Source organism: Lissotriton vulgaris, chromosome 3_1 (genome assembly GCF_964263255.1).
Source record: "Lissotriton vulgaris chromosome 3_1, aLisVul1.2, whole genome shotgun sequence".
Classification (NCBI taxonomy): domain Eukaryota; kingdom Metazoa; phylum Chordata; class Amphibia; order Caudata; family Salamandridae; genus Lissotriton; species Lissotriton vulgaris.
The window spans coordinates 12,547,940-12,573,605 of NC_141689.1; the positions used below are offsets into that span (position 1 = coordinate 12,547,940).

At 46.7% G+C, this 25,666-nt stretch overlaps 2 protein-coding genes across 2 annotated transcripts in view; both read left to right on the plus strand.

The window, feature by feature from the left end:
* The first annotated feature begins 326 nt into the window (after positions 1-326).
* The window catches only part of LOC147725825 (uncharacterized), a 962,593-nt gene continuing 937,253 nt past the window's right edge, over positions 327-25,666 (plus strand). Inside the window, exon 1 of the mRNA XM_086960000.1 lies at positions 327-454. The gene's annotated coding sequence lies outside the window, so the exon portion shown is untranslated. The remainder of the gene's footprint in view (positions 455-25,666) is intronic.
* Positions 351-25,666, plus strand: part of LOC147725826 (uncharacterized) — a 295,047-nt gene continuing 269,731 nt past the window's right edge. Inside the window, exon 1 of the mRNA XM_086960002.1 lies at positions 351-454. The gene's annotated coding sequence lies outside the window, so the exon portion shown is untranslated. The remainder of the gene's footprint in view (positions 455-25,666) is intronic.

The window sequence follows — 25,666 nt, forward strand, 5'->3', positions numbered from 1 at the left end:
AAGACATGGGTACCTGTCAGTGGCCTGTGGATTCTGGACCGGGCCAATTCAAATGTGCTGATCTTGGTTAAAAAGAAGAATTTTGTGCTGGGCAACAGTACACCAAATATTGACATGCCTTGAGGCATTGCAGCCTGAGGTGTGCATTAATGATGTTCACCAGTGAAAGCCACTACAGGGCTGCACACGTGGCAGACCCAAGCAGCACCTTGGCATCAGCAGCAGGATCATCTGAGGGAGGGTCCAAGCTGGGGGAGGATCTTGTTCAAACACAAGGACTATACCACATGTCAGGGGGGGACTGAGAAATAGGAATAAATATCATCCCTCTCCCATCTAACAGCACATCTCTCACACTGTGGGAGGGACAGCACCTCTCTGCCTGACTCAAAGGGCAGAACACTTCTCTACCTGACTCTGAGCATAGATCGCCTCTCTGCTGCCTCGCTCCAAGGTAAGAGTGGCTCTTTGCCTGTCTCTGAATTTACAGCACATCTGTCTGCCTTTGAAACTTTACCACCTGTAAAACAGGTATTTTCTTGTTTCTGGGGACGGAGGACTCAAACTGCTCTCTTTGACTCTAGAGCGCACCTCTGCGTATCTCTGAGAAAAACACAATTCCGATCCTCTCCGAGGATAGACCACCTCTCTGAGTCTCTCTGATGAAAGAACACTTTTCTATCCATCTCTCCTTCTAGATTTCCTCTCTGACTATAAAGCACCTCTGTACCATCCTTTGACTCTAGATTACCTTTGCGCCAGCCTCTAACTCTAGAACACATCTGTACAAGCCTCTGACTCTAGATTACCTTTGCACCAGCCTTTGACTCTAGAACACATCTCTACCAGCCTCTGACTCTAGAACACATCTGTACCAGCCTCTGACTCTAGATTACCTTTGCACCAGCCTTTGACTCTAGAACACATCTCTACCAGCCTCTGACTCTCGAACACATCTGTACCAGCCTCTGACTCTAGATCGCATCTGCACCAGCCTCTGACTCTAGATTACCTCTGTACCAGCCTCTGACTCTAGATCGCATCTGCACCAGCCTCTGACTCTAGAACACATCTGTACAAGCCTCTGACTCTAGAACACCTCTGTACCAGCCTCTGACTCTAGATCACCTCTGTACCAGCCTCTGACTCTAGATTACCTTTGCGCCAGCCTCTGACTCTAGATTACCTTTGCGCCAGCCTCTGACTCTAGATCGCATCTGCACCAGCCTCTGACTCTAGAACACATCTGTACCAGCCTCTGACTCTAGATTACCTCTGTACCAGCCTCTGACTCTAGAACACATCTGTACCAGCCTCTGACTCTAGATCGCATCTGCACCAGCCTCTGACTCTAGAACACATCTGTACAAGCCTCTGACTCTAAGATCACCTCTGTACCAGCCTCTGACTCTAGAACACATCTCTACCAGCCTCTGACTCTAGAACACATCTGTACCAGCCTCTGACTCTAGAACACATCTGTACAAGCCTCTGACTCTAAGATCACCTCTGTGCCAGCCTCTGACTCTAGATCGCATCTGCACCAGCCTCTGACTCTAGAACACATCTGTACAAGCCTCTGACTCTAAGATCACCTCTGTACCAGCCTCTGACTCTAGATTACCTTTGCACCAGCCTCTGACTCTAGAACACCTATGTACCAGCCTCTGACTCTAGATTACCTCTGTACCAGCCTCTGACTGTAGATTACCTCTGTACCAGCCTCTGTCTCTAGATTACCTCTGTACCAGCCTCTGACTCTAGATCGCATCTGTACCAGCCTCTGACTCTAGAACACATCTGTACCAGCCTCTGACTCTAAGATCACCTCTGTACCAGCCTCTGACTCTAAGATCACCTCTATACCAGCCTCTGACTCTAGATTACATTTGCACCAGCCTTTGACTCTAGAACACATCTGTACCAGCCTCTGACTCTAGAACACATCTCTACCAGCCTCTGACTCTAGAACACATCTGTACCAGCCTCTGACTCTAGATCGCATCTGCACCAGCCTCTGACTCTAGAACACATCTCTACCAGCCTCTGACTCTAGAACACATCTCTACCAGCCTCTGACTCTAGATTACCTCTGTACCAGCCTCTGACTGCAGATTACCTCTGTACCAGCCTCTGTCTCTAGATTACCTCTGTACCAGCCTCTGACTCTAGATTACCTTTGTGCCAGCTTTTGACTCTAGAACACATCTCTACCAGCCTCTGACTCTAGATTACCTCTGTACCAGCCTCTGACTGTAGATTACCTCTGTACCAGCCTCTGACACTGGAGCACATCTGTACCACATCTGCACCAGCCTCTGATTCTAGGACACCTCTGTACCAGGCTCGGACTCTAGAACACATCTGTACCAGCCTCTGACTCTAGATTACCTCTATACCAGCCTCTGACTCTAGATTACCTATATACCAGCCTCTGACTCTAGAACACCTCTGTACCAGCCTCTGACTCTAGAACACACCTGTACCAGCCTCTGCCTCTAGGACAAGTCTGTACCAGCCTCTGACTCCAGAACACCTCTCTGACAGCCTCCGGCTCTAGGATGCCTCTGTACACGCCTCTGAATATGGAACACCTCTGTATGAGTCTCTGACTCTAGATTACCTCTGTACCAGCCTCTGACTCTAGATTATCTCTGTACCAGCCTCTGACTCTAGAACACATCTGTATCAGCTCTGACTCTAGACCACCTATGTACCAGCCTCTGACTCTAGAACACATCTGTATCAGCCTCTGACTCTAGATCACCTCTGAACCAGCCTCTGACTCTAGATTATCTCTGTACCAGCCTCTGACTCTAGAACACATCTGTATCAGCTCTGACTCTAGACCACCTATGTACCAGCCTCTGACTCTAGAACACCTCTGTACCAGCCTCTGACTCTAGAACACCTCTGTACCAGCCTCTGACTCTAGAACACATCTCTACCAGCCTCTGACACTGGAACATCTCAGAGATTCCCGGTCCACTGTATGTGCTTCTGTACTAGTAACTAGGAACCAACAGGAATTATACAAAAGAAAAATGAGTTACAACTGGCTGAGAAATTCCCATCAGCCCACCCTTCTGGCGGAATCTCATCATGTGGGAGTTGGTAATCAATCCGAACACCGCCCAAACCATCAAGTGATGGTACGGACGTGGATATCAGAAGAAACTCTAGCCAGAATGTTGCTCAAGAGGTGATGCTAATGAAGTGCAGTGCTCTAGTGAAAGTGATAATTAAAATTAAAATTAACTACTTAGACAAAAAATGTGTTTAATAAGGATTGTCCAAGTGTCAAAGTTAAAACCACGCCTGGTAGTCCGAATCTATAACTACACTATGGCGCTGTGCAGGACGGTCAACATGTCTCAGCCAAATGGAAACTCTACCCGGCTTTCCTCAGGACCCTAGTGATGGTAAGCTACTGCAACATAAAGAAAATCTGGTGTGATGATAATGTGCAAATTAAAGTTAAATGATATACTTTACAATACTTGTATCTATCAGGAAGTTGGAGTCCCAATGTATACTGGAAGACGTAAATTGTCTTTCTCCCAGCTTTTTGTGGGAGACGACCTCACCTCACCCGGCAACCGCTTGCGAATATGAGGCCCCGCTCTGTCCATCGGTACCTCTCTCTGGCATTCGAGAGGAAGTGATATGCCCACAGTACCATGACACATCTAGTTAGATTCCCTGAGGGTACCTTTTTGGTATATAAGTATGACATCTTTGCTGGAGAAATTTTCCATGCTGACATGAGGCGCTGAAGTTCCTACATGCAGATACACCAGTATGCAGCTGCCTGACATCCCTCTAGCGGGAGTCCAAATCAAGACCAAGATGGGGTCCTTCATTCTCTCACATCAGGTTATGGGTTTCATTCTTTCCTAGGGGGATTGTTGGATATACACCTACATACATGCTAGGGGCATTGAGGTACATCTAGTTACGGTTTACATTGTAGGAGTACTCAAGATTACTGCAATGTATCTATATGCCTGCATATATTCATTCTTTTAGCCTCATGATAGAATTCTACCTTTAATTTACTCTGCTGGTGCTTGTAATTGTATATATCTGTTTCTCTCTCATGGTTGTTCCAGCACATGTATTTTATATTAGAATGATGCTGGTTCAATATATGCTTACTGAAAACGTCTCCATCGTTTATTCTGTGTATCTCTCTGAGAAACGGTGAGCAAGAGTGACTGTGCAAGTAGTACTGTACTGTTTCCACGATCCCTGAGGGGTGCTAATCGCAGTTTAGGCTCAGACAGGCACCCGCGGCATGCCCGCTCTATGGCCTCGATTATATAGCTCTGGGAGGTGGGTGGCTTCAGTCAGGATGGCAGGAGGGCAGGCGGGAACGAGAAACCAAAATTACCTGGTTGCCGCAGAGACGGAGAGCGGACAACTGGAGGGAAGAGGATTAAAGAGGTAGAGTCACACAGGGGCAAATAACAAAAAAATAAAAAATGAAGCCTAATAAAATAAGGAAACAGAAAGAAGAAAATAGAGATAAAAACCAGGCGCAATGACAGCAGGGAAATTGCCTAGGTCAGTGCGGTACAAAGGCTGCCAGAGGCTGGGAGGAGGCTCAAACCTCCGTGCAGCAAGGAAGGAGGGATGGGAGCGGTTCCTCTATGCCACTGCAGCGGAGGGGGAGTGGCGACCTCTACCAGGGGAGGAAAAAGGCAACCTCTAGAAAACCTCACAGCTGCCCCTTAGAACATCTCACAGCCTGCCTCCGCCAGACCCCCTAACAGACGGCCTGCTCTTGAACACCTCACAGCAAGCTTGCCTCCACAACACATTATTGCCTGCTTGCCTCTACAATACCTCATAGCCAGCTACCTCTACAACACCTCCGAGCCTGCTTGCCTCTAGAATACTTCACAGCCAGCCTGCCTCTAGAACCCCTCATAGCTGTCCTGCTCTAGAACACCTCACAGCAAGCTTGCCTCTACAACACCTCATAGCCTGCCACCTCTACAACACCTCCGAGCCTGCTTGCCTCTAGAATACTTCGCAGCCTGCCAGCCTCTAGAACACCTCGGGCAGCTTGGCTTCGGTGGGGGCCAGGGATTCTGGTGCTGGGTGTGGTCCAGGCGCGGACGGGCACAGATGGGCTTGCCTTTGGCGCACCAGTGTCGCGCCTGCTGCGTGTGTCCACTGCACGCGTCCGCTGCACAGCCGCGCAGTGGCATCCATCAAAAAGGGGCCAGGGAGGGAGGTGCAGGTGGGAGGGGTAGCGGGGGTACAATCAGGCGCGGGGGGCTGGGCCACACGGGAGGCAGCGGTGGGAGCGGGAGGCGGGAGAAAAAATGGCGGGAAAGTAGAGGCAGCAAGGGGGCAGCAAAGGTGGTGCTGACGTGGTGGGGAAGTGACCTGGCCTGTGACCAAGGTTGAGGGTTACTCCCTTAGTGCACAGCGCCCTCCCTTAAGAAGGGGTGAGGGATGGAGGAGTAGGTGGGAGGGGGAGCAGGAGTCCAATCAGGCATGGGGGCGGGGCCGCAGGGGAGGAAGCGGTGGGAGAGAGAGGCGGGAGAAAAAATGGCGGGAAAGTACAGGTAGTGAGGGGGCCGCAAGGGTGGTGCTGACGCGGTGGGGGAGTGAGCTGGCCTGTGACCGGGGTCGAGGGTCGCTCCCTTAGTGCTCAGCGCCCTCCCTTAAGAAGGGGCGAAGGACGGAGGCAGGTGGGTTAGAGCGGGGGTCCAATCAGGCACGGGGGCGGGGCGGCAGGGGAGGCAGCAGCGGGAGAAAAAACATCGGGAAAGTAGAGGCAGCAAGGGGGCAGCAAGGGTGGTGCTGACGCGGTAGGGGAGCGACCTGGCCTGTGTCCAGGGTTGAGGGTCACACTTCACCTCCCTTTGTGTGAGAAACAGACCCTTTCAGTCTAAAACCAGACTGTCCACCAACTGTTGTTTTTGCACTTTCTAAAAGTGGCATTTTTAAATCCACAATATAAAAATAATCTTTTCTTAAATATGTATTTTTAAATCTTAAGCTCAGGGAGCTCATGTTTGAAATCTCTATCTCTTCCCAATTAAATGTTATACTTATAATATGTTACAAGGCAGCTCCAAAGATAGCCTACGGGAGAGATAGTCCTTCCAATAGTGAAACAAGCAATGGGCATTATTTCACAATTTATACATGTACAGTGCCTCAGTACATGTTCTATCTTTTATATATATTGCAATCTGCCTATGGAGCAAATTTGGACTACCTTAGGGGTGCCTTATACATAGTAAGAGGGAAGGTTTGGGCCTGGCAAGTGGTGGCACTTGCCATGTCGACATGGCAGTCAAACTGCATTCACAGACACAGCAGTGGCAGGTCTGAGACACATTTGAAAGGCTACTTATGTGGGTGGCAAAACCAGTGCTGCAGGCCCACTAGTAGCATTTGATTTACAGGCACTGGGCACATATAGTGCACCGTACTAGGGACTTACTGGTAAATCAAATAAGCTAATCATGGAAAACCAATCACAATCCAATTTACAGTAGGAACACTTGCATTATAGCACTGGATAGCAGGGAAAATGTGTGCAGGGCCACTAACCCTTCAAAAAAGGAGTCCAGCGTACCATTAAAAACAGGAGGTCAGAAAGCAAAAAGACTGGGGAAACACGCCAAAAGTAGCCAGGTCTGACACTGAGTCAGAGCAATGCAAGGATTATTTTGAATTTACAAAGCCACTTAAGGCCTAATTTGTGTGGCCAGGTGCGGCTTTGTAAAGAAATGTAAAGAAATGTAACACATTGGTGGAATATGGGCACTCATCTGTATCCTTCCATGGATATTACCAGGTTTACCAAAGTTTGTAAAGCTGGAAATGTGTGAAATCAATATGCCTACCATCAAGAGGCATTACTGGGAGAAATATGTTTTTTCTTCTCTGTACTCCCTCTTCCTATGTGTGATTCTCTTTGGATTGTTTTTTTATGCACGTAAGTGTCCATGGCGCAACAAAGCCATGGACACTATCTCCTAGCTCCGGTACACTGAACCAGTGTGCCGGAGCTAGGAGATAGTGGAAGACTGCTGTATCTTTGTAAATAAGGCTCTTTTCAGCTCCCTCACGTTCGCGCAACATGGTGAACAAGTTGCCTTGTTGCACTGCTCTGCATGATTTCTTAGTAGGACTTTCCCTTATGCGCTGACTAAGGAATGCATACAAGTTGTAGATGAAATACATCATTATTTTCCCGCACCATGCCCCCTCAGTTTGGACCCAGCTATATGCAAGAGAGTCTTGACCTCCTCCAATAGGAATAGTCCAACGGGAACTACCAAGTCATGTCCTCCCAGAATCGGAACACAAGCAACCCAGCACCAGTTTTGAGCTAGTTATGTAATCATCAGCCGCGTACAGTTTGGTTCCAGTGACACAGTGTGTACGGGACCCACGTCTCGGCATACCAGACTGTTCCCACTGGAGCAGGGTCAAGACTGATTTGTATATAGCTGGGTCCATACTGAGGTGGCATGGTGAGCAAAATTACGATGGATTGAGATGCGGCCCGAGTGATTACCAGTGGCTGAGATTAATTCAACCATTCCATCCATCACTTTTTGTTTACTGTAGAAGGTGGAGTATTATACAGTGAGGCTGGTTAGGCTTCACCATGCAATACCCTCAGAATACCCCAAATATGGCCCATGGATTCAAAATAATAATTCCTTAGCTCAGTTCCGGTAGAGTGGCAAAGAACAGTCAGGCTTTACTAGAGGAACATGTGTTAAGAATTTCAAAGTACAAAAATGGTAACGTTAAGTAATTGACTCAACGCAAAAGAAATCCGAGACAAATTTATAAAAATAAAGAAGATTTATATATAAATATAGACACCAAAATGAAGTAAATCAGATAAGTGCAACAGGATATGGATTTTAGAAGCAATAAATCACTGCAAATCAATACTACAACACGTTTGCATTGTGGTTAAATGTAAAACCCATTAAAGATAAATGGTCCCTTACAGGTTGAGTTGCGTGGAACCCAAGGAGTGTAAATGTGATGCAGGTTTCAGGACATGACAGTCAGTTTGATTTTACCTGGCTCATGAAGCCACGGTGCAGAGTTGTCCGGGTTGTCCATGGTGCTGAGGTGGGAGCCGGTTGGGAGCTGGTTTTACCGCTATCATTGTGCTGATGGGGACATGGGTGCAAAAAGTCAACAAGGAAGCTACTGCTGACATCAGATGAAGATTTGGCAGGGTTCCCCTGAGGTGCTGCGTCAAGTAAAGGTGGTGGTTGCCAGACTGGTGACCAACAAGCCTTGCCAGCATTAAGCTCAGCAGAACGTTATTTCAACGCACTGAGGAAAACGTTAGCCACCTTGAACTTGTTGGAGGTCAGCACTATATTTTCCACAATGCACTGGACCATCTACTCTTGGGGGATACCTCGTAAAGCCTGATGGCCAGCAATTCTTTGGTTCCAGTGCGTTGTTTTTACCTGCTGTAAACAGGCGACCAGTGCCACTATTCTAGGGGAGTCAGGAGTTGCCTTTGGCTCTCAAATGGGTCCCTCTGTTTGGGAGAAACAAGCAATTCTTCCCAACGAGTCGCAGCCATGAGCCAGGAAGGTTGCCACAGGAGGAGAGTGTCATGCCTATGCTTTATGCAGATCCTGTTGCCACAAACAGGGGCCTCTTCTTGGTCCTTTGTTGTGAGTCAGATCAGAACTGAGGTTCTGGTGTCAAGGGTTTTACTTAAATCCTAGGTTTAGGGTCATTAGTGCTGTGATTGCAAGTGGAAAATCGGCTTCTAGCCCCAGCTGCTAATCTGCAACTGAGGTGACCACATGCAGGGGAGTGTGTCATCTTTTCTATCCAGAACCTTCTAGTCTGCCACCTTTAAACATTTCAGAAGTCTTCCTTAGTTGTACAGACCAGGTAGCCCACCCTCGAGGTGTGGCTAGCCTTCTAACGGTGTACACCTCCTAAATCTCAAATTTCTACACTTACCCAGGTTCAAATGTGCCTGGGGCAGAGGGAAGGCTGGTTCCTGCTTTGGGAGTTAGCCTAGTTACATATCACAGATGGTGATGGCTTTGAAGCTCACCGCCTTGAGGTACCATGCCACTAGTCATCTTGAGAGAAGGAGGTGTGACCTCCTCCTCATCCAGGGTTTTGATTCTGACTCCTGCAAGAGTTCACACCTCCTGGCAGGGGGTCATACTACTGTCTTAGCGACAGCAGTTGTGGGCTGGCAGACAAAGTACAGGAAAGGCTGGAGCAGCCAGGTGTGCAACCTCTAAACTAGTCACCTGGGTGCATGCCACATCGTCCTTTTTTCCTTTCTTTTTTTATAATTTATTTTATTAAATTTCATACTGCAAAGAAATATAAAATTAATTAAAGACCACAAAAAAGATAAAACCATACAAAAACATAAAATACAGAGACCAATTCTAGGCACCACATGAATGAAAGTGTACATTAGTGACCTCGCACCATTGGCGTGGGTCTTCCTTCCATTTTTGCTGTTGCTTCATGTATTTTTGCTGATGTTAGAAGCTTTGGGCAATGTGCCACTGCTATCCAAGGCCACAGTGCAAGTGCTCCCTATTGTAAAGTGATGAATTATTCAGTGGTTCCATGTTAGGCTATTTGGTTTACTTGTCAGACCCTAGTCTAGTGCACCGAGTGTGCCCAGGGCGTGTAAATACAAATGCTGCTAGTGGGCTTGCAGCACTGGTTGTGCCACCCATAGAAGAAGCCTTGTAAAGTGTGTCTAAGGTCTGCCATTGCAGAGCTTGCATGCAGTCTGGCACTGTCATGCTAACTGTGCAAGTGCACACACTTCCCAATCCCTAAACTTTCTTCATATTAGTCACCCCTATGGTAGGCCACAGGGCAGGGTAAATTGTAAGTATAAGATAGGACAAGCCCTGGTGTGTGTGGCATGTCCTATTAGTGAATTACAGTTATTTTTGTTTTTTCACTATTGCAAGGCTACCTGTTCTCCATAGGCCTGAATGGGATGTTAGAATTATTACATTTTATAATCATAACTGTCTCAGAGAACATGGTGGAAATTCGAGTTATGTATGCCTGAACTCAGAATAATAAAATACATCTTTTAATAAAGTTTATTTTAATATTCTGTGTTTGCAAATACCTCTTTTAGAAAGTAGGTATTTGCTTTTCTAACCATTCAAACCTGCCTCTGCTAGTTTGTGTATTTCTATGTCTGGTTTTGAGAGTGACAGGGATGGGGAATTCCAGGAGACAGGCTGAGACACCCAGTGGTGAATAGAGAGATCTGCATCTAGATGGGAGAGAGGAGTTGCACCTGTATCTTGACTAGGGCTGTGCCTTCCTTCCACAATGCTGACTCCACCCCCTGGGGAGCGGCTGATGTCTCTGCTCTGCACACTGAAAGAAACAAAGTGCTCCAGGACTGTACTTGCCTTCCACAATGTTGGATCCACCTCCTGTGGGGCGTCTGATGTGCCTGCCCTGCACTGTGAAAGGAAAGGAGAAGTCTGGTAAACAGAGTGCTTCAGAACTGGTTGGGACTGATCAAAAGCCCCTCTCCCCTCAGAGAACAAAGGATTTTGGAGTATCAATATTGAGACCCAGATCCCATGAAATTAGACCACTTTGGACTACAAGAAGAAACCTTTACTGAGGAGAGGAACCTGAAGAAACTGAACAGAGACTATTCCCAAGCTGAATTGCTGCTTGGGGGATTGGCCTGCAGTGGTTGCCTTACTGCCAAAGGAAGGAGAAAGGAACTTTGTGTACTTTGCTTTCAACTTGTGAAGGTTCTCCAAGGGCTTGGAAAAGAGCTTGCCTCCTGCTGAAGTCTCAGGGACAACAGAATTCACCCCCCACCTCTCCAGAGTTCTTTGGAAGTGCCTGCTGCTGTTTTGGGCCTTCTGAGGAACTTTGTGTCGCAAGGAGCTGGAAGCACGACTTAATGAGAAGAAGCTTGTCGCCCTCGCTGTGCCTGCCACCGCAACTCCAAAGGAGGGTGTCACCTCTGGAACTGTCGCACTGCACCGCATCGGAGAGAAGCGTGCCGCAACGAAGATGAAACGTGTCACCGTCGCTGCTGCTGCCGTTGCAACTCCGAAAAGGGAGGGTACCGCCACTGCAGTTGTCGCACTGCACCGCATCAGGAGAAGAATCTAGCAACAAGGTCGGAGCGTGTCGCCGTCGCTGTGCCTGTCGTCGCAACTCCAAAGGAGGGTGTCGCTGCTGGAACTGTGGCATTGCACCACCTTAACCAAGAGCACCTCACATCCCCGAGAAGCGCGCCGCCGTCGGAGCTGCTGCCGTCGTATCTTGGATGTCGTCACTGTAGTTATCGCATCAAGCGGAAGCTTCACGCATCGTGGGGAAGAGCGTCACCGCTGGAGCTGTGGGCGTCGCCTCTGCAGTCCACGCATCGAACCGAGAACTTCTCGCATCCCTGAGAAGCGTGCCGCATCTGCAAGATCTTCACGTCTTTATTTCTTTGTATCTGAACTTTGCCACATTTCCCATCACTGCGACATTGCTTGTCGTGGAAGCTCAAGGCAACATAGGTACATTGATGCAGAGTGTTGCATCTAAGAACTGAACTGAACTAAGCTTAAATCTACCATCTTAAAGTAATCCTACCATGTATTTTTGTCGTTTATGGTCTGTTGGTAACTCTATATAAAGTATACTTATTTTTGATATAAAACCTGTGTGGTGTCCATTTGTAGTGTTGTCACTGAGTTACTGTATGTGGTCACAACTGTTTAACTTACAACCCCTCTGAGATTAACCTTGACTGCTCGCGCCACTCAACCTAGAGGGTGAGCAGGGGTTATTTTAGGAGTGTAAACCCCCTTTCCCTGACTAGAGGAGAGGGTCCCTATTTGTCACAAGTACCTACATGTGCCAACTAGAGACCCCAAATCTAACAGTTAGAGAATACCTTCTATGTCTTATGATGAATCTCATGGAACCTAACTATGCATCGTCATTTCCTTCGAGTCTCGAAATGCTGAAATAAAGGTTATGGCAGTAGATTTCAAAAGGCAAAATAAATCATACAGGATATTTATGAATTAAACACAGCGCCAATTACCACAACAGCCAACAAGCGCTGCAGGGCATTGGAGCTGAGTAGATCCTTGGCCCAACCCCCGTAAGGCAACCAGACCCCATGGTAGGCTGTCTCATCTCTCTCTTTTGCCAAGGCAATGGGGGTGCCTCGTAAACAACATCATCTTCCTTAGTGGTGAGGTACATTTTGGACAGTTCCCTAAAGTTTTTGGACCGATTGCTTAGAGGGAGCAGCTCTCTGTAACTTTCGGTCTGTGTGCTACAGTACAGCATATCTTTTGACCAACAAGCTACTGTGGGAAGTGGGCCACCGAACCAGAAAACTGCAATCCTACATCTCGCAATCAGCAACCCCATATCAGTTAATCTCCTTATGCCTTTGGGCAAAGGTTTGGAGTAACCAAGCAGAACAAGCATGGGTTCTAGGGTCAAGGGCTTATCAATGATGTCCCCGAGCTATTTCAAAATCTGTGCCCAGAAGTTAGCTATCCCCGGGCACACCCATGGGAGGTGGAAGAAGTCGACAACGCTCTCGATGCCACATCGTTCTTGACACAAGATTCATATCAGGGGTGATGAGGCACATTGCTTGATACCAAACATGAAATATTTTGGTGATACCATAATTGAGCTGGTTGCCAGCCCATATTGTCCTATGGACCACCTATAAGTTAGTTAGCCAATAATGGTAAAGGCCACTATATGCTAGCAATGATATGTCCTCACCTTTAATTTAAGGTACCCTGCCTCAGGGGGCCTTACTTAGTGGTGAAAGGCACACATTCAAAATAGTGCACTGACTTTGCCACATGTGGTAAGGTCAATGTTGAGTTTGAACGGTTAGCATTGCTCCTGCCGTTTGTAATGGCAGGCCTGCTGTCGGTAGTTCACTTGGGTCACTCAGAGAGGCACAAACAGAGATTCAGGCCTTTGTGACCTCATTAGGACCCATTCCTGAGGTACAACAGGTACCATAAGCTAGGGACTTATAAAGGGGTTAAGGTCATTGCCAATTGGGGTAACTAGTTCACACATATCTACATTATGGAGAGAGCACTGAAACTATGGCCTGTGTAGCAGCTCCAGTGCACTTTCTGAGCCATAACCATCAGCATTGGAGCAACAAGCGGGGGATGATCATAGAGAAGGGCACTTTTATATATATACCTTACGCTTTGAGAAGAGAACTACTCACTTACAAAATAAATGTGTGATGTCATCAATGATGTCAACGATGATGTGGGTCATGATTGTTAGAACATGGCCTTCTTGGCATGTTTACCCCCCATGTTTTGCTTTAGATGCTGTCTTTTTAGGCCCGGAAGTGCACAGGGACCTGCCAACTAGGCCAATGCTTTTTCCCCTCAGACTGTAACTATAAATTAGTGTACCCTATCAGCCAGCACTTATCACTCCTTGTAAGTCCCTAGTAGATGGTACCAGTGGTACCCATGGCAGGGGTGATAGGAGGGGTCACCAGGGCTGCAGCACTTTATTGTGCCTCCCTGCAGAATTCGAGAAAAGTATGTCTGCAGGTCTGCCAGTGAAGCCCTGCACGTACAGCCTGTCTGCTCGAGAGTGACTCTGCACACACCAAATGCTGCAGATCCACCTCTCTGCCTTAACGTAAGTAAGTCATTCTTAAGGTTGTTCTCCTTAGTCCAGGAGGTAGAGTGCATTATGTTAAAGAGGTGGAAATATAGGTTACCACATATATCCCTACAGAAACTCTATAAAGCAAGATGTTGCTGTAATTCACTGATGTTCAATGGAATAAAAAGTCTGGCTACCGGGCAAACTCAAATTAGCCACCTCCATCATGGAACAACCCAATTGTGTCATGTTTGGTATCAACCACTGTTAGATCTGGGGGTCTCCAATTGACAGAGGTAAGTACCTTAGACCAAGTGGGGACCCTTGCTTCTAGTCAGGGTGAAGGAATACACACAGTAGATAACCCCTGCTCACCCTCTAGGTAGCTTGGCTCGAGCAGACAGGCTTAACCCCAAGGCAATGTGTATAATAAATGCACTGGACACCAGCAATGACCCCCAATCCACCACAAACCGAGACCACACAGGTAAGTATATTTATAAAAATATAACTTTATCTAGTAGCAGCAGTAGAAATCAACAGTTACACAATAGTTGCTTTTAATCTTAGGGATGCACTTAATCTTGATGGTAGCGCTCAAATCGTTAGGAAGTTCCTAATATACATCAGTCTCAAGTCTCTCAAATCTCTCAATAGGCAAAGGCTGTAGGTTAAATAACGTTGAATCGGCTTCTGGCCGTACCTAGCGCTGCTTAGCAGGAGCACCTCACCGTGTTGATGAAGAACCGAAGCCTTGGCGTATGGGGAAGTCTCCCAGCAGGCCCCGGCCAGTCCCGTTAGCTCTCTGCCCACTCTTGACAATCTGGCGAGTGGCAGGGAGCTATGCAGACGCTTGGCAGTTGGGACGGCAGGCAGAGGCACTCACGGATCCCTCGGCGGATCCCTCGGCGAGGACGGGTCTTCTCCGGGAAGGCTCTTCTTCGCGTCGCGGCTCCCGGCATCTTTGAGCGCAGCTCCTCTCAGATGGACCAATCAGGTCACGGCTCTGCAGACGAGCCCTCACAAACACCTGGGAGTCAGCCAATGGCAGTGTGGCTCCCGGGACAAGCCCTCAGGGATGACAAGACCCCAGCCACTCGCAGCACGGCTATCCCGATGAAGCGGCGGCCTGGGAACCAATCCCAGCGCGGCGTTGCTGAGGGGGCTCGGCGCTCGCAGCCAATGGGAGCACAGCGGCTTCGATCTCTTGCTCTGTGGTCCCGGCAAGGGACGGCGAGATCGTAAGGCGATTTCAGGCCTAAGGCAGTGGCAAACTTTAGCGGCACAGTGATTTTTGAGGGCACGGGTCACCACAAGACCGCCCTCATGGCCACAAGATCTTGTTGGGGCAGTGTTGGGGCAGGACTCACAAGGGGAGGCACCACGGGCCTCCGACCCTCGCAGAATGTGTGCCGATGAGCACACCGATCTCTGCCCACGATCAGAAGTTAAAGATAAATCACGCACCCGGCCAAGACAGCACGGTCCTTACAGCGCAGTTCAGTTTCTATGGAACCTTTTGACCCTGGGTTCCTGAACAGGAGGCCAGCTCTTCTCAGGCCCTTGGAGATTCAGTCAAAGACACAGCACACAGTAAAGTCTTGGTAGTTTCAAGCAGGTAGGAGCACAGCACACAGCAAACCCTTCTTCTTCTCTCCTTCAGTTGGACAGCAGAACAGGTCAGCCCTCAGAGCACACAGCAAGGCAATCTTCCTTCATTTCTCCAGCGGTCATTCCTCCAGCAGAGGTTCCTCTTGATTGTATAATCTAATTTTCTGTTGTCAGGAGTCCTTCTCTTATACCCCAAAGAGTCTTTGAAGTCTTTGTGCAAGTGGGCCCTGAGCCCGGTTTAAACCAGTTCTGGGTGTTGCTGGAGCCCTTGGGCTTCCTGGCTTCCTTCTTTCTTTCAGTATCAGGGACAGAGGTGACAGTCGTCCAGCGGGAGGTGGAGCCAGCATTGTGGTCAGGCAGGCACAACCCTAGTCACTCCCAGGTGCTATCTCCTCCCACTTCCCTGGCAGCAGATGCAGCCTTTCAACCACGGACTGACTCAGACAACCTCCTGGGGGCCCTGCAGCCCCTGTCACCCTCAAACCAGACAGTCAATCTACAAGCAGGCCCGGACACACAGAAAGGTTTAGACAAGAGAACAGCCACTTTCTAAAAGTACTATTCTCAAACACAGAATATAAAAACAACCTTTCCTAAAAGATCTGTTATTAAATTCTTTGTTCAGGGATATCAATCACTTATGTCCCATCTTGTTCCTATGGGAAGATAGGCTGGTATCCATTGGGACGAGCCTCCCCCATGTTAATCTATGGAGCAAGATAACCTAGGAGCAGTAAGCAAACAAAATGGCTGCTGCTCACTACCAGAGCATGTTACCACACTAGGACATGCTCTACCTTACCCATACACTGCACCCTGCCCAGGGGGGTACCTTGAGCCTTCCATAGGGCTGACTGATGAGGCAAAATATGGGGAAAACCACGCCAAGGGTGTCAGGTCTAACAACCACCCTGCTTTTTCTCCCTCAAAGAAGATTCTCATATTGAGAGTAAATTGGCACGCACAGGGATGCCACCCTGCATGGGTGCTCTCCTCAGGATACAAAGCTCATGTGCTTGTGCAGGATTCCCTGAGAGACTGCCCTAATAGTGGGATGTACTGGCATTTCCCCAGGAGGAAGTCAAAGTCCTGGACAGAAAGAAGGTCACACCGCCGCCCTCCCATGATGACTAGTGTTTACAGTGATCAAGACCCTGTGCCTCACAGGCATCAGTACCCTCAATATGTAATTACCTAGTCACCCACTGGACGGCAAAGCCCTTCCCGCCCTCTCCTGCCCAACAGGTGGGATACTTTGTTATTCAGAAGACGTACACTCCCAAAGTCTAGCCAAAACATCAGGGTGGGCTAGGTGGTCTATACAGCCAAGGAAGGGTCTTGGCATTTTGAAAGGACACAAAATAGAGTATTCTGGGTAGCGTACACCCACAAGATACTGTCACTACAGGGGCCGGTTAGCCGCAGGGACCAGGAGCCCATTGGCCACTGTCCTTCACATCCTTAATGACCCAAACCCTAGGATTTAAGGGGCTCCCCTGGCATCAGAACTTCAGTACTACCTTGGTATCTGAGAAGAGGCATGAAGAAGAAGCTGTTAACGAAATCAGCATTTTGGAATCCGCTGCAGCAGAAAGAGAGGATACTTTAGTGGTACTTGAGGTAGTGGAAGATGTGGGTCCACTGTGGCAGTCGAGGGTGAGTCTGGCCACTAAAATCCATATGGTATGCAGTCTCTTAGGGAGGTGCGAGATGATTCCACCCAAACGGGGGTGCTGTGCTGAATGGCTGTAGATTGATATGTAGGCTAAGAATAAGACCGATTACCACAACTACCCGCATCACCAAAATGAGTGAATTTCAAGGGAAAAAGATTGCCGTTTCTAGAATTTTTTTGGAAGGAGGCTTTCCTGTTGCAGGTCATAGGCTCATCAACAGAAATGGTGAACAGTTATTATCAGGAGAAATATGTAAATGCTGAGTGGTAGGAATTGTATTGTTCCCCACAGATTTAGAAACTTTTCCCCACAGACAATGCGTGGAAAATCAGTGATTTTGGACAATGCTTGTAGTTTGAAAAGCATTCCAGGTAAGAGAAGAAAGTGGGATCCAGACGTCACACCCCCAGACTGCCAGAGATATCTACTTTTCAGAAATGTCTGGGTTTGTAGCTTTTCGTTGGTGGCAGCTGACCTAAATGCTGCAGCTACCCACATCACAAGAAAAGACCGAAATTCAAAGGAAAAATTATGTTTACACATCAAATTTTTGAGTCTTTCCTATCGAGGGTGAATAGCCCACTCACACAAGTGGGGTATTATTTTAATTGGGAGAAGTGTGGCTAACTGAATAGTAGATTGACATTATATATTGAATTTTAAACAATTCTTTGCCTCCAAACAGAAGTTAATGGGGAGGAAAAGCACATTTTGCAAACCACCTTCTCCATCATATGGCATTATGAGTAACTGTAAATTCAGTGTCGTACAAAAAAAACCACCCCTAAAATCAGATTCTTGCTCCCATTTTAAACATGTATAACTTCCTTTAACACCCATTTCTAATTCATTATAATTCATGGTGAGAAGTTGGCCTGGTATATGCTGTCCAGTAGTTATAGTGGGCACCTTGTACCAGTCCAAACAGTCCATTAGAGGTGATAGGTTAAAGACAACCTTATTTGAAAGCTATCCCAGTGGTAGCTATGGAGAGCAGCCTCTAAAAATACCCTACTCGTCTTTATGAGGTTAGAGGTCAAAGCACATATGTTACAGTTAATATATATATATATATATATTCACTGAAAAAACCATAGGTTATAGGCCATATATAGTTAGAAATTTGCATTTACAAAACCTTGAAAATTCACTGAAAAAACCAGTGGTTATAGACCATATATAGTTAGGGATTAGCCTTTTCAAAACCTTATTTTACTCACACAAAACCATTGAAATTTCATATATAGTTAGTTCCACTAACTATATATCGCGCACCCGCAATCCACTGCTGATGATGTCACATATTACATCATTCATGACATGGTTAGTGACATCACTGATGACATCACTGATGACATCTCAAATGACATCACTGATGACATCTCAAATGACATCACTGATGACATCACTGATGACAACATCCAGTGACTGTATGTTTCTGTAAAGTTAAAATATGTCTTACATATTGAAGAATGAGTGGATGTATAAGTGTCTGGATGAAGGATTTAGTAGGTGCATGACTGACTGTATGAGTGAGTGATTAAATGTGTCTCACTGAGTGCATGGGTTAGTGACTAAACTGTTTTAATTTGTGCATCATTATATCTGTTGTTCTACAAACTGCTGCATATGTTGATCAGTAGCTATATGAGTAACTGTATGGGTTATTCATTGGTTGTCCAAGTATTTGTATGGGAAACTGAGTGTGTGTGTATGGGTGGCTGGGAGGTGTGTGACTCTGTACATAGATGTGTGAGTAGTTGATTCACTATATGTATAGGTTCAAAAGTGCATGTGGAAACAGCTGTATGGGCGGTTGACTGTGCATGAGTGTATTAGTGAGTGAATGGATATCTCAGTGCTACATGTCAAAGTAAGTACATATGTAAAACACAGTACATGTGAGAGTTGACATATATAAATAACTGTGCATAAGAGCCAGTGAATGTGTGAGTGGCTGTATGGATCATTGTGAACATGTATCAGGGATTGTATAAGAGAGTAAAGTAAATATGTGTTAGTATATGTTTGAATAAGTAAGGTGTGTATAACTGTATAGTTGAGAAAATGGAGGTGTGATTGATTTTTTGCATAACTGACTAGGTGTGTGAGTAACTCCATGGATGAGTGACAGTCTGTGACTGTCTGTTTACACTGATTGTATCTAAGGTTATATTAGAGTCTGAAGAGGTTCATGGTATTATCACATGAATGATATCATCAGTGATGTGATCAGTCATGTCAAATGAGATGTTATCACTGATTTTATCAGTGATGTCATTTGAGATGTCATCAGTGATGTCATTTGAGATGTCATCAGTGATGTCATTTGAGATGTCATCAGTGATGTCATCAGTGATGTCACTAACCATGTCATGAATGATGTAATATGTGACATCATCAGCAGTGGATTGCGGGTGCGCGATATATAGTTAGTGGAACTAACTATATATGAAATTTCAATGGTTTTGTGTGAGTAAAATAAGGTTTTGAAAAGGCTAATCCCTAACTATATATGGTCTATAACCAATGGTTTTTTCAGTGAATTTTCAAGGTTTTGTAAATGCAAATTCCTAACTATATATGGCCTATAACCTATGGTTTTTTCAGTGAATTTCATTGGTTTTTTAATAGCAAATATCAAAAGCTGTAAAATGTCAAGTACGTGATAGGTAAAAACTTTTTCGTGTTTATGCACGCTGATGTGCTTTGAACGCTGCCCTCCTCCCCTCTTTTCTCTTAGTAGTACTCTCTCTTTGCAGATAGTGAAGAGTAGTTAACGCAGGCCTTTACCCCCGTTGTAATCCGTCGTGCCTGCTTGTCTCTCCATTTGATTGATTGTTATCCAAGCATTTACTGTTTTACAATTGATTCTCTTTGGTTCATTCTCTATTTACAAACAAGCACAAAGTTGCAATACTCTGTTTAGTCTTTGCAGATAGTAAAAAATCGTGAAAAATCATGTAAAAAAATAAAAGTAATCCAGCAAAATCAGTAGGCCACTAATTGGATCTCTTTTTGACCTCGCTAAAATAGAAACATTAGGAACAACCCTTCATGAGAAATACGAAAATAGTGAGATGAACTGAGCTCCACACCATGAGGGCTGCAAGACAGCTCGGCTCCGTCACCCACCCCGCCCAAAATAACGACAAACCCTATGCAAATATTAAAAATATAGACAACACACCAGCAAAGTAACAGGGTAAAACATTTTATTAAATAACTATTTACATTACGTTGGTTTATGAGATGATGTCAGTAGTGGACCGATGTGTGAATAGGTCGGAAGCAGCACAAGGCGCCAAGATCCGGATATCAAGTCCTGGATGTTGGGTGCCACAGTTCAGAGTACTGAGTTTGAGCCTTTTTCAATGCCTGTGCTTTGTTGTTTCCCCTCCATCAAAAACAAAAAAAAAACGTAAAACTGTGCAAAAATACAAAAAAATCAAAAAATGTTTAGAAAAGCAGTGCTTGTAAGACTGTCTGAAGCTTATTTCCACCTACTGCAGCTTCACTATTCTCAAAGTAGGTGAGGGTCGTTTGTGGACCTGACTGCATTTGAAAACAATGTTATATGGTACCTCCCTAAACAGCTTGACGGAGGCCCCCGAGGGGCGGTGTGATGGCACGGACTCGGAGAAGACGCTTGGCTCCGACCCCCTCCCCAAGTCTTATAGCACTGGTGTAGCCTGAGATCGCCCCCGACATAGGCGGCCGGCTCCCGGGGTCCGGCGGAACTTTTTGCCTTTTGATGACTCTTCTATTCTGGACTTTGTCCCACAATCCGTTTGACCTGAAGACACGCTGTAGTGGGGCGCCCCTTTACCGTTTTAGTTGCCATTCCGCCCGCTTTTGCTACACTGTGCCTCTTCCGCCATTCAGCTGTTTACCGCCCGCTCTTGCGACTACAGCGTCTCGCTCACCATGTAGTTGAGTTGCTCCCGCTCTTGCGGTGCAGCGATAGGCGACTGCCACAGGACTCTCAAAATGGCGGCCGGCTCTTCGGTTTTGGGCCTGGTCCACTAAAATGGCCCTGGGACACCTTGGAACTCGGACGCTTCCCTGATAGGGCTTGGGTCCCATTCTCGAAAGCGTCCCCTCAGCCGTGAAGATTCTACAAAAGTCTTGGGGGCCCCAGACTCCCGCAGGCTTCTGGTGGGGAGCGGCTGCCATGTCTGCTCGTGGAATGGCCACGACGGAGCTACGAGATGGTAGTGCTCTCATGCTGACGCCAGCTTTAGTCTGAAACATCCAGAAACACTATAGACTACCAATTCGATCAGTTCCGGTAGCGCCCCAACGTGACCCGGTAGAGAAGAACTTGCCCTCCCCTCTTTGACTGATGGTTCTTGTTGCCTGTCCCCTCTGTTGTCATTTAACAGAACTTTTTGGACTGCTGAAAGGGGTTGTGTTCCGAACGCTGGTTGGTGGAGACATTTTGACTATATTCTTGACCTACGTTGTCGCGTAATGCGTTATATGACACGCCGCGTTAGCGCACCCGGAAGTGATCCGGGGCGCGGCGCGCAGCGCGTAACGTAAGCATAACAGGTCATGTGACTTGTTAATAAAACTTTTCATTGGTTCATTTTACTTTTGTTATTTTAATGATGAAAAGCTTGGTCATATGACCTGAAAATTACGCTTTTTATTGATTTCGAACTTTTTTTTTATAACATATATGTTATAATATTCCAGGCTAATGTACTTTCCCGGAAAATTTACAACTGTCCTGCAAGTAAAATATATTCCTTTTTCGAGAAAAAGGGCGTTTCTTCGTTCCATGACGGAGCCGTTGAGTAAAAGAGACTCGGCCTGCTGTCTTAGTCGCCGATACGCCTGATTATCAGATTCTTATCGATCACTTTATGTTGCAGGAGTGGAAAACACAACTGCCCTTGACCATTTATCTTTACTGCGTTCCTACATATTATACCTTTTATCCGTCATGTAATTGGACTGCTTTATTTCACTTGCCTTTTACTGATTCTAAAACAGTGACTAAAAGTAAAAACTTTACCAATGTAAATACTACTACCATGTTTTGTTTTAAAAACCTTTATTGTGAAAATGTCAGTATACAAATACGGGCCTATAACCACGTGGGCCGGCCACGGAGCAAACTGAAATCGTATATGATGAGGAGACATTTACATTATAGAGGAACGTAACGAGCGAGCCATTAGGTTGCAAGAACTAAGATGTCTAACAGTTGCGGAATCGGTGGACGTACATTTTGTAATTAAAATACGACAGGGCCACTTACAAAAAAGTTATCTAGATATACATTTGCGTGCAAGTACCATGGGTGACGTTAATTCGAACTTTCAATAGTACAATAATAAATAACACATCAGAACTTAATATAAATAGGGATGTTGAAATATTCAATCAATTCTCGTCCCCGGCCGCCATGAGCATCAAAACTGCATTCATATCTCGTGATATCAAGGTTGTTCAACCAGTACACAACAAGGAGTTACGAGTCCCATTTATACCGGCGCCATTTTGGGCGAGGCCGGGCAGGTCCAAGATATAGTCAAAATGTCTCCACCAACCATCGGCCAGACCAGAACCCCTTTCGGCCCTTTATGCTACAAGATGGTGTCTTCCATTCAGAAAATATTGTTGGCAGCATTTTGAAAGGAAAGATAAACAGCCGTTTTCCTAGTGAGTCTCACATTGTTACATTTAGGAAGAATGTTGAAGAGTAATATGTGGAAAATCTGAAGCCATTTTTCTACAAACTCTCAATCAGCCTTGGATGGAAAAAAAAATCCTGAAGAATCTTCAAACTGAAAACCAATTTTTGTCTGTATAGCATCAACAGCAACGCTTGAGTCAGCTTTGTGTCAAGCCGCCATTTTCATTCAATCAATAGCGTCCCCCTGCACACATTCAGGAACCTGGTCGTGTCTTCAGGTGAAACGGATTGTGGGACAAGAAGCAGAAAGGAAAAGGAAAAAAGTTCCGCCGGACCTCGGTAGCCGGCCGCCTATGTCATGGGCGATCTTTGGCCCCACCAGGGCAATAGTGAAGCTGCAGCAGGTGCAAAAGAGCTTCAGACAGTCTTACAAGCACTGCTTTTCTAAACATTTTTTGATTTTTTGTATTTTTGCACAGTTTTATATATTTTTTTGTTTTTGATGGAGGGGAAACAACAAAAAACAGGCATTGAAAAAGGCTCAACAGTGCAGGGCGCCTTGTGCTGGTTCCGACCTATTCACACATCGGTCCACTACTGACATCACCTCATAAGCCAACGGGGCACCCCACGCTGACTTTCGGCGCAGCATTGTAGGATGGCCACACCAGTGCGGCAACTTGCTGGACACCACCTCGGTGCCATCCGGATCTCGCCGGGTTCGAGTCACTGTACCGCAAAAGTGACCGGAACTCAGCTGGACACGCCGTCTTTCGGCACAGCATTGTAGGATAGCCACACCAGTGCAGCAACTTGCTGGACACTAACTCGGTGCCATCCAGATCTCGGCGCGTTGTGCTGCCTTCGGCCTATTCGCACACCGGTCCGCTACTGACGCCGCCTCACGTGCCAACGGATTTTCTACGCTTTTTGTAGCCCTATGCCGCATAACAGGTCATGTGACTTGTTTATAAAACTTTTCATTGGTTCATTTTACTTTTGGTTTCCTAAAGATGGAAGGCTTGGTCATATGACCTAAAAATAACACTTTTCATTGGTTTAGAAAATTTTTTTTTCCCAAACGATGAAAGCCCCACCTTGTTTCTGGATGATTCAGACTGAAGCTGGCGTCACCATGAGAGCACCACCATCTCGTGGCTCCGTCGTGGTCATTCCGCGAGCAATCATGGCAGCCGCTCCACACCGGAAGCCTGCAGGAGTCGAGGGCCCCCAAGACTTTTGTAGAATCTTCACGGCTGAGGGGACGCTTTCGAGAATGGAGCCCAAGCCCTAGCAGGCAAGCGTCCGAGTTCCAAGGTGTCCCAGGGCAATTTTAGTGGACCAGGCCCAAAACCAAAGAGCCGTCCGCCATTTTAAGAGTCCTGTGGCAGCCGCCTATCGCTGCACTGCAAGAGTGGGAGCAACTCAACTACATGGTGAGCGAGACGCTGTAGCCGCAAGAGCGGGCGCAACTCAGCTGGATGGCCCCCACCTGGGGAGGCCCGTTCACGCCGCCTCCCCCACACCCCCCCCCCCGGGCCGCCCCACGCCAATTTTCGGAGCAGCATTGTAGGATACCAAAACCAGTGCGGCAGTTTACTGGACATCACCTGGGTGCCATCCACATCTCAGCGCGTTCTGCTGCCTTGGGACTATTCGCACAACAGACCGCTACTGACGAGGCCTCCCCCCGTACCACCCGGGACACCCCACGCTGTTTTTCTGAGCTGCATTGTAGGATCCCAAAAACCAGTGCGGCACCCAGATGACATCACCTGGGTGCCGTCCAGAACTCAGCACGTTGTGCTGCCTTGGGACTATTCGCACAAAAGACAGCTTCTGACCATTGTTGCTTTTTTTTGTCAAAAATGTTTAAATGTTTGTTACAGTTTTTGTTCCGTTCGTTATATTTAAAAGTTAATAAAGTTTTATAATCCCACTTTGTTGGAGTGCTATATATTTTTAAAAAATCGGGTGAATCGGGCCTTGAATCGGGTTATTGTCATGTGTGGGCTTTGCAAGTGTACTGCTACAGGATCGGACATTTCAAACTCAAATGCACATTCTTTTTCTTACCTTTCCGAAGCATGGAGCGCAATAGCAGGCAGAGAAAGGGTGATGCAAGTGTTGAACACTGCCTGGCCTGGCAAGTTGCTGGCAGTGCCCCCCCCCCGCCCGCTCCTGAAAGAGGACACACACACACCGCCGCCCGAGTACTTCACAGATCTTTAAAAGACCATGCACTTGTTCATGAGGCTTAAATGGTTTATCACCCCTTCTAGAACCCCTGAATCGACCCTCTGACGTTTCCTGGAAAAATTACCACGTAACACAATACCAAGCCTTGTCAGCTGAAACCCCCGAGGAATCGTGGGGCATATTATCAAGGGGGTTTATCTCCGCTTTTTTGGCTTTAAAAGCCAAGAAAGCGGAGATAAAATTATCTCCCTATTACCAAGCTGTCGCTAACACCAGTTAGTGACAGCTAAAAGGAGATAGCGACCATCTTGGGCCCCGCTTTGCATGTCAGTGATATTTATTACTAATGACATGCAAAGTGGGCGTGCCAAGATGTTAGCGACTGGAAACAGTCCCTAACATCGCTATCTCCTATTACCAACTTTTGGAGATATTCGCGCTAAGCGCGAATATCTCCAAAAGCTAACACCTGACCTGAGCAGTTCTTAGCCATGTTATCCAATGGGAGGTGGATAACATGGCTAAGAGCATTTGCTCGATAATGCATGAATATCGCTGACTTTTCAGCGATATTCATGCATTGCGGCCGTTTTTTATCGCATTTGCGATAAACCTTGCTAATAGCAAGGTTTATCTGCGATAAAAATCGCCGATGTGCGGCGATAATTTTTGTCTCTAAACAAGTTAGAGACAAAAATTATCGCTAGTTGTTGGTAATATGCCCCCGGGTTTTTGCTTGCAGAAATCGGGAGGCGGGAGACTAGCACTGAAATCAGTAGTCTCACGCCTGAATCGGGAGGGTTGGCATGTCTGGATTCTCTACAGCTGGGGCCATAAACTACATCCGCAGGGCTAGGTGATAGCCTGGGACCGG